Source organism: Leptopilina heterotoma, unplaced genomic scaffold (assembly GCF_015476425.1).
Source record: "Leptopilina heterotoma isolate Lh14 unplaced genomic scaffold, ASM1547642v1 Lhet_362, whole genome shotgun sequence".
In the NCBI taxonomy this organism is placed as follows: domain Eukaryota; kingdom Metazoa; phylum Arthropoda; class Insecta; order Hymenoptera; family Figitidae; genus Leptopilina; species Leptopilina heterotoma.
Genome location: NW_025111043.1, coordinates 1,684,276 through 1,694,462, shown reverse-complemented (window position 1 = coordinate 1,694,462; position 10,187 = coordinate 1,684,276).

Sequence of the window (10,187 nt, the reverse complement as noted above, 5' to 3'; positions counted from 1 at the left end):
GAACGATAGCTTGAAAAACTATACTTCAAATAGAGGAAAAATCCGCGATCAAACGATACATAATGAATTTGCAAGATGAAATAGGTTTGCAGGTACAATCTCTAAAACCTGCTACAATATGTAGAGCTCAGCAGGAGGCCTTGGAAGTAGAAACTTGGCACAGGGAGAAAAACAGATTTAGGTTAGCAAGTCAAATGTCTAAGATACAAATCCGACAAGTACCAGTAGTCGTGACGAAAAGATCCTCGCCATCAAACGCACAATATGGCATAGGAGTCTCAGCGAGAGACCCCCCAAACCACAGCCTACCTTTAGCACAACGAACTGGTTTAATATTTAATTTTTGTAAGAAAACCGGTCACACTGAAAATCAGTGTTATTCAAAAAGAAATAGCTCAAATTTTCAGAAGAGACAAATGTCAAAAAGACCACCGCAGAGAGTTAATTATGCGATAGAAGCAGACCTAGGAGAAGAAGTGACCTTAGAGAAAATCGAGGAAAACGAATCCGCGAGTATGATAGAGTCAACAGAGTGTCAGGAAGATTACAGTCAATCATTTTACGACCCCTCGAATTTAGAAGAGATTTACGACTCCTCGTGGACTCAGGATCTTCATTAAATTTAATTAAACAGTCTCACATACCAGAAAATGTAGAAAAAGAAGTTTGCAAGAAAGAATTTAGAATGGGAAATGATAATCGCTTGTCAAAAATTAAAGTAACTCTAGAGTATTTAGGGATACCGCACACATTTTATTCGGTACCAGATGATTTTCCGATGCCCGAGGACGGAATACTGGGGATACGATTTTTGCAAGCATATAATTACATCCTCACTAACAAATCTTTAACTCTCGATCAACAAAAACACGAGTTACATGAGGATGGAATATTTTTATCTCCAAATCAAATAACACTAGTTAAAATTCCGGTAGAAAAATCAGGCAATAACGTGGCTATTTTTGATAACCCCCACGTTCCTGACTCAATTTACACAGTTCAAGATCAGATGATTACCGTTCCCATTTGCAATGAATCGCAAGAGTTTAAACGAACTAATTTAGACGAAATAAATTATAAATATATCAAATCAGATATTCTTGAAGAAAATATCTACTACATATCATCTGAAAATTTTGCTGAACGAATAAAACTTCTTAGAGAAAATACACGTCTAGAACACATCGAGAAGAATTTCAAGGAATATTTAATTAAGATCATCGAATCTTATCACGATATTTTTAGGCTCCCAGGAGATCCTTTACCAGGCACAAATCTTACCAACCATAAAAATGTCCTAAAAGAAGACAAAATTACTAATCACAGATCTTATAGACCACCAGAATGTCATAAAAAAGAAATTAAAACGCAAACAGGTGAAATGCTGAAACAAAAAATTATACGTCATTTAAAGTCGCCCTTCAATTCACCGATATGGGTAGTGCTGAAAAAAAGGAGATGCATCTGGCATAAAAAAATGGAGGATTGTAATTGATTTTCGGAAAATCAATGAAATCACAGACCAAGACTCTTATCCAATGCCTGTAATGGAAGATATACTTGATAGCCTCGGCAAAGCAAAATTTTTCTCAGCCTTTGACCTTAGCTCCGGTTTCCACCAAGTTTTCATGGATGAAGAGTCCAAGAAATTCACAGCATTCTCTACCCCAGACGGACACTTTGAATTTGAAAGAATGCCCTTTGGATTAAAAAACTCACTGGCTACATTTCAAAGAATGATTAACAACGCATTGACGGGCCTAATAAATAAAATATGTATTGTATATTTAGACGATACAGTAGTATTCGGGTCTACAATAGAAGAACATAATAAAAATGTTATAACACTTCTCGACAGACTACGTCAGACAGGTCTCAAACTCATGTAAGATCATTTCTGGGACTATCAGGATATTACAGAAAATTAATAAACAATTACTCGACCATCGCAAAACCACTCACAGAGCTCACTAAAGCTGACACAAAATTTTATTGGAATTTAGAATGTCAAAAATCATTTGACAGATTGAAAGCAGAACTATGCAGTGCACCCGTATTAAGATATCCAGATTTCAAAAAGGAATTTGTTCTGACTACAGATGCTTCTAATGTAGGTTTAGGAGGAATCTTATCTCAAGATGGACACCCATGTTATTACATCTCTAGAACTCTCAATGCACCGGAACAAAATTATACCACCACAGAGAAAGAGTTACTCGCCATAGTGTGGGCCACTAAGAGATTGCGGCAATATCTGCTAGGACGAAAATTTAAGATAGTAACTGATCATCAAGCTTTAAAATGGCTCTTCAACGTAAAAGATCCTGCATCGAAATTAATGAGATGGAGATTAAAAATGGAAGAGTATGACTACGTGGTAGAATATAAAAAAGGATCTGAAAATACGGCAGCTGACGCACTCTCTCGTGTACATATCACATCCGAAAAAACAAATGATACTCAACCAAATAATACTGAGTTTAATTTAGAATTTGATTTAGAGTCAGAATTACCCGAAATTGAAGTTACTAGCAATTATTTGGAACGAGACCCTAACACTCCTATTCCTTCAGAAGAAACAGATAAAGTAGATGGCAATCCAGCCACTTCTACGGAAATATTGGAAGTACTTCAAGAACCCTACCTTAGCGGATCTAATCCTGAACCTTCTCAAGAACCCAATATTACACATGTAAACACGATAGATGCACAACTATATCAAGAATATTATAAATGGTTCGTTAACCGCACAGAGACTAGAGAACAAGAAAAGCCTAACGCTATCAGAAAATTATGGAGAGAATTTAGGAAACGAGACACTACAGATCCTAACATTAAACAATTACCACCGTACAATGAATAAGAATGGCTCCGAATATTCGACAATACAGCAAGATGGACAATATTGAAAAAACTAACAATTCTTAGAATGCACTTTAATGACCCGACGATTACATCTACCGAGCGCATAAAAATAAAAATTCTGATTGCATTTATCAGCTTTAAGTACCCTCAATTGAAAATTCACACCTGCTATAATAATACTACAGAACTAACAATAGAGGAAAGAAATCAAATTATAGAAGAAAGTCATGGCTCTGTAATGGCCCAACATTTCGGAGAGAATTAATCTATACAAAGAGCTCGAGAATTAGGAATATGGAAAAACATGGAGGATGATATTATCAACTATATAAAAAAATGCACAATTTGTCAGACGCAGAAGCTTAATAGAATTAAAAGAAGAAGTGAAGCCATCATACCAGATACCCCTACAGAACCCAATGACAAAATTGCAATGGATATTTTTGGTCCATTACCTGTCACATCCGAAGCCAACGAATATATATTGTCGGTCCAAGATGTGTTGACAAAATACCTCATTTTAATACCTCTTAAAAATACTTCATCTGAAACAATCATAGAAAACCTTTTTGACCACTATATTTATACATTTGGATCACCTAAGCAGATCTTAACCGATCAAGGACAGAATTTTATATCCGAGTTAGTGCAAAATTTCGAAAATCTGTTTAGAATACGACACATCAAAACCACCACTTTTCACCCCCAGAGTAATGGTGCTCTAGAAAGAACACATGGAACTGTAAAAGATTTAATTAGAACAGCTATGTCCGACCTTCATACAGAGTGGGATAAAACACTAAAATTCATAACCATGACGTTCAACACAATGCAACATGAGGGAACAGGTTAAACCCCTTTCGAATTAACGTTTGGACGAAATGCAAACATCCCCTCTACTCTCGCCACTACACCCAGCTTGAGATATTCGGAATTAGTAAGATTATGGCAAGAAAGACACGAACGATATAATAGGAAGGCAAGGGAACAAATTCAAAAAAATAAAGAAAAATATAAAAGAGCACAAGACGCAAAAATAGTTTTACCTCAAAGGTTTTTTGATATTGGAGATTTAGTCATGATTTCTAACACAAAAAAAAATAAATTAAGTCCCGACTGGAAAGGACCCGCCACCATCTTGAAACCACTTCCAAATAACAACTATGAGATCATTTTTAATAACGACAGATCGATAAAATTCACGCAGACAGACTAAAAACTTTTTACTCTTAGGTTTCAGATAAAGAAAAAAAATGCAGATGCTGTTCAAAATCATCTTATTAGCAACAATAATCCAAGCTCTTAAAAACCCTGTTAAACACAGCATCGCACGACTTACAAAACTTGAGTGATCAATCGGAAAGCAGAGTCAAACAACTAAACACTATAATCAATGCCACAAACAGCAACCAGAAAAATCTAATAGTAGCAAACATGATAGTTTTATGTAGTATTGCAATAGAAGAACTGAACGACGATTTAAATTAACTATAATAAACTTCGTATTCTTTCATTCAGTCTGTCCAGAGCGTGTACATTCTGTCCACAGTGAGAGAGAAAGGTTGATAGACAGAAAGAGAGGGAAGTATAGGGAAGTATCGCCTGTCCTTTTAGTGTAGAGTAGGAGCGAAAGAGAGGCGAATAGTTAAGAAAGTAATGCCCACTATTTGGGTTTAGAAGGGGGTATCATGTTTTCACCATTTTCCGTGTCAGGTAGAAAGAGAAGAACAGAATTTGATAGGGGAAGGAAAAGTGGAGAATTTCACTTTCAAGCCAAAATACGAAATGGGCGTCTTATTTCCTTATTGGCTAATTATTTTTCTTTTCTCACTCACAGATAGATTAAGGAGTGAATGAGAGGGAGATCAAGAACGAGGTATAAGTGAGAGGTATAAATTTTATCGTTGTTCCATAAACCAAATGGACAATTTTTCACCAGTTTTTGACCCCCACCCCGCCTCCGGTTGTGAACAATCGCAAATATTTTTAAAAACTAATTCGTATAATTATTTAAGATTCAATTATCTTCGAACAATGTAAATAAAAATTTATGAATATTTATTTTTTGGATTTTTGAATTTTTTGAGAAATTATGGTCCCGTTTATAATTAAAATTCTCCAAAAATTTGATCATTTTTATCAATACCCAAGCAGCACGTAAGCTTATCTTGACATCACTGTAATATTACATTGGAGATTCGTCATATTACACTGTAATATTACAGTGATCTTACTGAGATATTAAAATGTCCGCCTGGAGGTAATATTACGTTGTTATATTAAGAGAATATGACATGGTAATATTACATAGGAATATTAACGTAATGTTAAGGTAATATTCAGATAAAATTAGAATAATTTTATAATTTTGAAAAAAACATTTCACAAAGCTGGACTTGAACCCTGAACCTTGTGCACAGTAATCAAGAGTCTTACCACTGAGCCAAACGTACTTATAGTGTATTAAGATTTTTGATGAAATATGAAGAACTTTAAAAAACTTACAAAGATTATATACCGTCGAGAATCTTAATACACTACAAGTAAGTTTGGCTCAGTGGTAAGACTCATGATTACTATGCACATGGTTTAGGGTTCGAGTCCAGCTTTGTGAAATGTTTTTTTCAAAATTATAAAATTATTCGAATTTTATCTGAATATTACCTTAACATTACGTTAATATTACAGTGTAATATTACCAGGTAACATTCTCTTAATATAACAACGTAGTATTACCTCCAGGCGGACATTTTGATATCCCAGTAAGATCACTGTAATATTAAAGTGTAATATGACGAATCTCTAATGTAATATTTCAGTGATGTCAAGATAAGCTTACGTGCTGCTTGGGTATTTTTTTTTTAAAATTCTAAAATATTATTTTTGTATACATTTAGATTTTGAAAGTGAAATTCCCCACTTTTGCTTCCGCTATCAAATCCTGTTCCTCTCTTTAAATTAATTAATTTTTTGATGAATGTTGATAAAAATTAATTTATTAATTAATTTATTGCAACTCTCACAGGTACCTAATGACACTTTTTAAACAGATATTTAATCAATATATCTGTCTCGTATTGAAAAATGTTTCATTAATTTTTTAATGTTAAGTACTTTGTGATTGTGGTGAGTAAATATTTTTGAAATGTACTCAATTCCCACAAAACTCAATGTTAAATGTTAAAAATAAAGACGCTTATAACTTTTTTCACAAGTACCCACAGGTCTTAAAAATTAAACTACATTTTTTAAAAACTTTTATCTAACAGTGGTACAAATTTCAACAAATTGGTAATGTTAATTCTATTTGCGAAAAAACCTCCTTATCATCTTGAAGAAGATCTGTAATTGCCTTTACGTTTTATAAACATTTTCCAATATAGCATAGTTTATACGAGTTTAAAAAAGGAATGTTTTGTAACTGACATTCAAATTTTTTTCGCTGATAACGAATTCTTGAAATAATACAGTTTTCCAGAAAACTGACAATTTAAGGAAATAATTATGAAAATAAAAAAATATTATTATATTTATGTCGTAAAACTGCTCAGTGTGTAAAATTTAATTTTTGGTTTTCGTGTTTTGTTTTTTTTAATATTTTTGAAAAAATTTTGTAATCTTTTTCCAATATTTCAGAAGAAGAAAAAAACAAATCTTAAAGTCTTAGTCACATTTTTATATACACACAATAAAATAAGGTCTTGAGTATCATAAAACAAAAAACAGAAATATCGCGCGCGCGTAGCTCTGCTAGTTTGATAATAAATGCCGTAAACGACGGAAAACACGGCATAATTCACCCGCAAATCCTTGGTCTTCGTTTATTAATAAAGGAATTACAACAAATCGAAGAAGAAACAAATAGCAAGTACCCTATAAGATTGATTCCCCAGAACTACCAACATATTATAGACATCACCGAAACCAACATAGTGATTGTAAACAAACGTCTCGATTATGTTTTGAGAATACCCGAAATAGAGAAAGGTGAATTCCAAACTCTGCACCTTATTCCAATCCCTATTCGGCATGGCAAAAACTTCTTAGCACCCATTCCTTCTCATGAAATAGTTCTTATTAATTCGGAGAAAAGTTTATATATATCTAGCGACGAAAAACTTCTGGAAAAATGTAAAAAATTAGAGAATCAATACATTTGTAAAAGAACACAACCTACATATTTAGTTAGTGAAATAGATAATTGTGAAACCAGTATCATCAAAAATCACAACAAGGTCATTTCCGACCACATTTGCGAATTTTCTGTATTCAGGATTTTAGAAGTAGCTTTTATACCATTACACGATCCAAACAAATATATTATAATACCAGAAAACGAAGTGGAATTAACCGCTAGCTGTAAAACTGGAGTTAAAATAATCAATATTAAGGAACCAAGCATAATTTTCAGTAATTCGGATTGTGAGTTACATACACCTAAGTCAATTTTAAAATTTAGAAAATCTATAGAACATAGAACAGACATATTATTTAGGAAAAACATATCTTTCTCTATTACTGAAAACGATTTAGCTCTGTTAAGTGGACAACTACCTGTAATGTAGGAGTCACTACACCGTGAAAAATTAAATTCTTTAAAACGCAGCTTAGATATAATGGAAACATCAATACAAAATATAAAATACGCTCGTAGAAATAAAACTTGGTTAGAAAAAGGTACCGATCTTTTGACATACTTAGGTTATGGTTCATTAATTTTCGTTATTTTGTACATACTCAGCAAAACTGGATTATTGAAATTGTTAAGCAATATAATACCTAAAAACTTTTGTATAAACTTATTTTGTATAAAAAATAATATTAACAATGTGACACCACCAGTGATCCAATAAGATGTAATACCTTCAGCACCAATACCAACAAGTAGGAAAGACGATGTACGCATTATTCAACAAAGTGTAAGGATGCGCGAACTTAGAGACTAAGTTCTATCTAAATACGGGGGTGTGACGAAATATCTAAGATGTAAAGAAAATAGTTTCTCTTTTCCACCCTCGCTTAGTGCAACGAAAACTAGTTTTCTCCTCTCTCTTCAGATTTGGGATGTCAACCTTGCGTTGTCTAGGACAAGGCCCATGAAGGCAGTACTAATCTTAGCGTCCTACTATTGACTTGTGTCACGATACAAGTAGTAGTTGTATACTTTGTATATTTTAATAATAATAAAAGAGTACTCCGTTATCCACGGATAATTGTATTATTATTGTTAACAGTTTATCTGTTAACCAGTCTAAAACCCGTTACAGTTTGAAATTAGTCATGGTATTTTTGTCATAAGTAATTATCAAAAGATAGTCAACATAGAGAACTACGTAAATGTTTTTAGTTATTTCCCCCTTATCAAGAAAATATAAACAACTATCTACAGAGGAATTTTTAAACCCATGACTTACTAGTACTTTATCAAAACGTTGAAACCAACATCTCGCGGATTGTTTGAGACCGTAAATTGCTTTATTTAATTTACACATGTGATCTTTTTCCGCTTTAATTCCGTCGGGTATTCTCATGTAAATTTCTTCCTCTAAGATACCGTTAAGAAAAGCAGTTTTAACGTACATTTGATGGATTAATAAATTGAATTGATTCGCGAAAGCTACTAATGTACGAAAAGTAGTTATTCGCGCAACCGGTGCAAACGTTTCGTTATAATATAACAAATACTGTTGACTGAAACCCTTTGCTACTAATCTCGCTTTATATTTAGAAGGATTTCCGGATGCATCATTGGGTGTTTCCGACATTCGCTCTTGGAATGCACTCAGAGCGCAAAGGGGTTCTCAACTTTTTTTCGTAACGAACCAGCAGTAACCTAACCTAATCTAATCACTTGTTAGCTTGATGGCTTGATCTGAAAACAACATACGCAACAAGAAGATACGCAAGAACCGTTAGGTATTTTTGCCGGCCGGCTACTAAATAAAATAATAAATTATTACACAAAATATAAAACATTAAAATGCATGTGAAAGGAATTGTTGTAGACAGTGATAATAATGTCATAAAACGAAATGGAAGTGTGTTATGCGAAGTTTCATTGGAAAATGGTATGTATAAATATATATATATATTATTCGTCTTTATGTTAACAAAGTTACATTTTCAAAAGTAAGGTGCATATCTCAAAGAAATCTAAATAAGTTAATGGCATGAGTTATACATAAATCAATGAGATTTTGTAGAGAACACTGCAAAACACGTGACAATATTTTTTAGAACATACAATTTTTCATCTCGTAATTTATTTACTACAATTTTTACAAATAACAATAGTACTTACCTGAATACAAATTTTAATGAAGAACTTTAAAATATATATTATTTTTTACAAAACTTATAAATACGGTACTAAACATTTTTTTATTTTTCACGAATATGCATTTTATATGAGTAGTGTAACAGTAAAAATTGCAACTTTTTCGAGTTTTCCTTCAAATATTTCAAGTATTTTGATAAAAGTTTTAAAAATTAACTTATGAAGAATTTTAATTGCAAATTTTAAAAAGAATTAAATTATCAATAATTTTAATATAAAATTTTTAAAAATAAAAATTAGCTTATAATTTTTTTAAATTCAGTATTTTCAGTTACATATTTTTGAAAATTTAAAAATATACAAAAAATATTTTCAAATTATATCTAACATTTTGGAGAAAATTTTTAATTAAAATATTGATTTAGAGATGAAGTTTATATGAAAATTGTTTAAAAAAGTTGAATTTAGAAGCGGTTATGGTTAAAATTTTAAGAAATTATTTTACACTAAAACTTGTAACTACTCTGTATTATCAAATTTGGGATTTCAAAAGTGGTTTGTAATTTTCAATACGTTAAAAATAATTAATAATTTCTGTTTTTAATAGGTAAAATCCAGCGTATGTTTCTTCAAGAAACCTGGCTAATTTCAACTGCAAATAAAATTAAAAATGTCGCTGAAAGTAGTAAACCGAATGATTTATCTGAAAACCGACCAATAAAACCACTAACTAGTAAGTTTTTCAAGACTAAAAGTACACTGCAATGAATTAATTTTAAATTGAATACATTGTTTAAATGTTTAAAATTCTTTCTAGGACCACAGCAGTTACAATCAGCAGTCACGCCTGTAAATCCCTCTTCATAGGTTAATATCAATTTCACCTATTTAAATAATCTGATATAATTTTGATCCTTTCAGTTTTATATTGTATTTCTTTTAGATATATCAGATCAGGATGAATCTTTCGATGATAACACCGTCCGACAAAATTTAACTTTTTTTTTCACACACAAAAAAATCAAACATTTTCGGAAACTAGGAC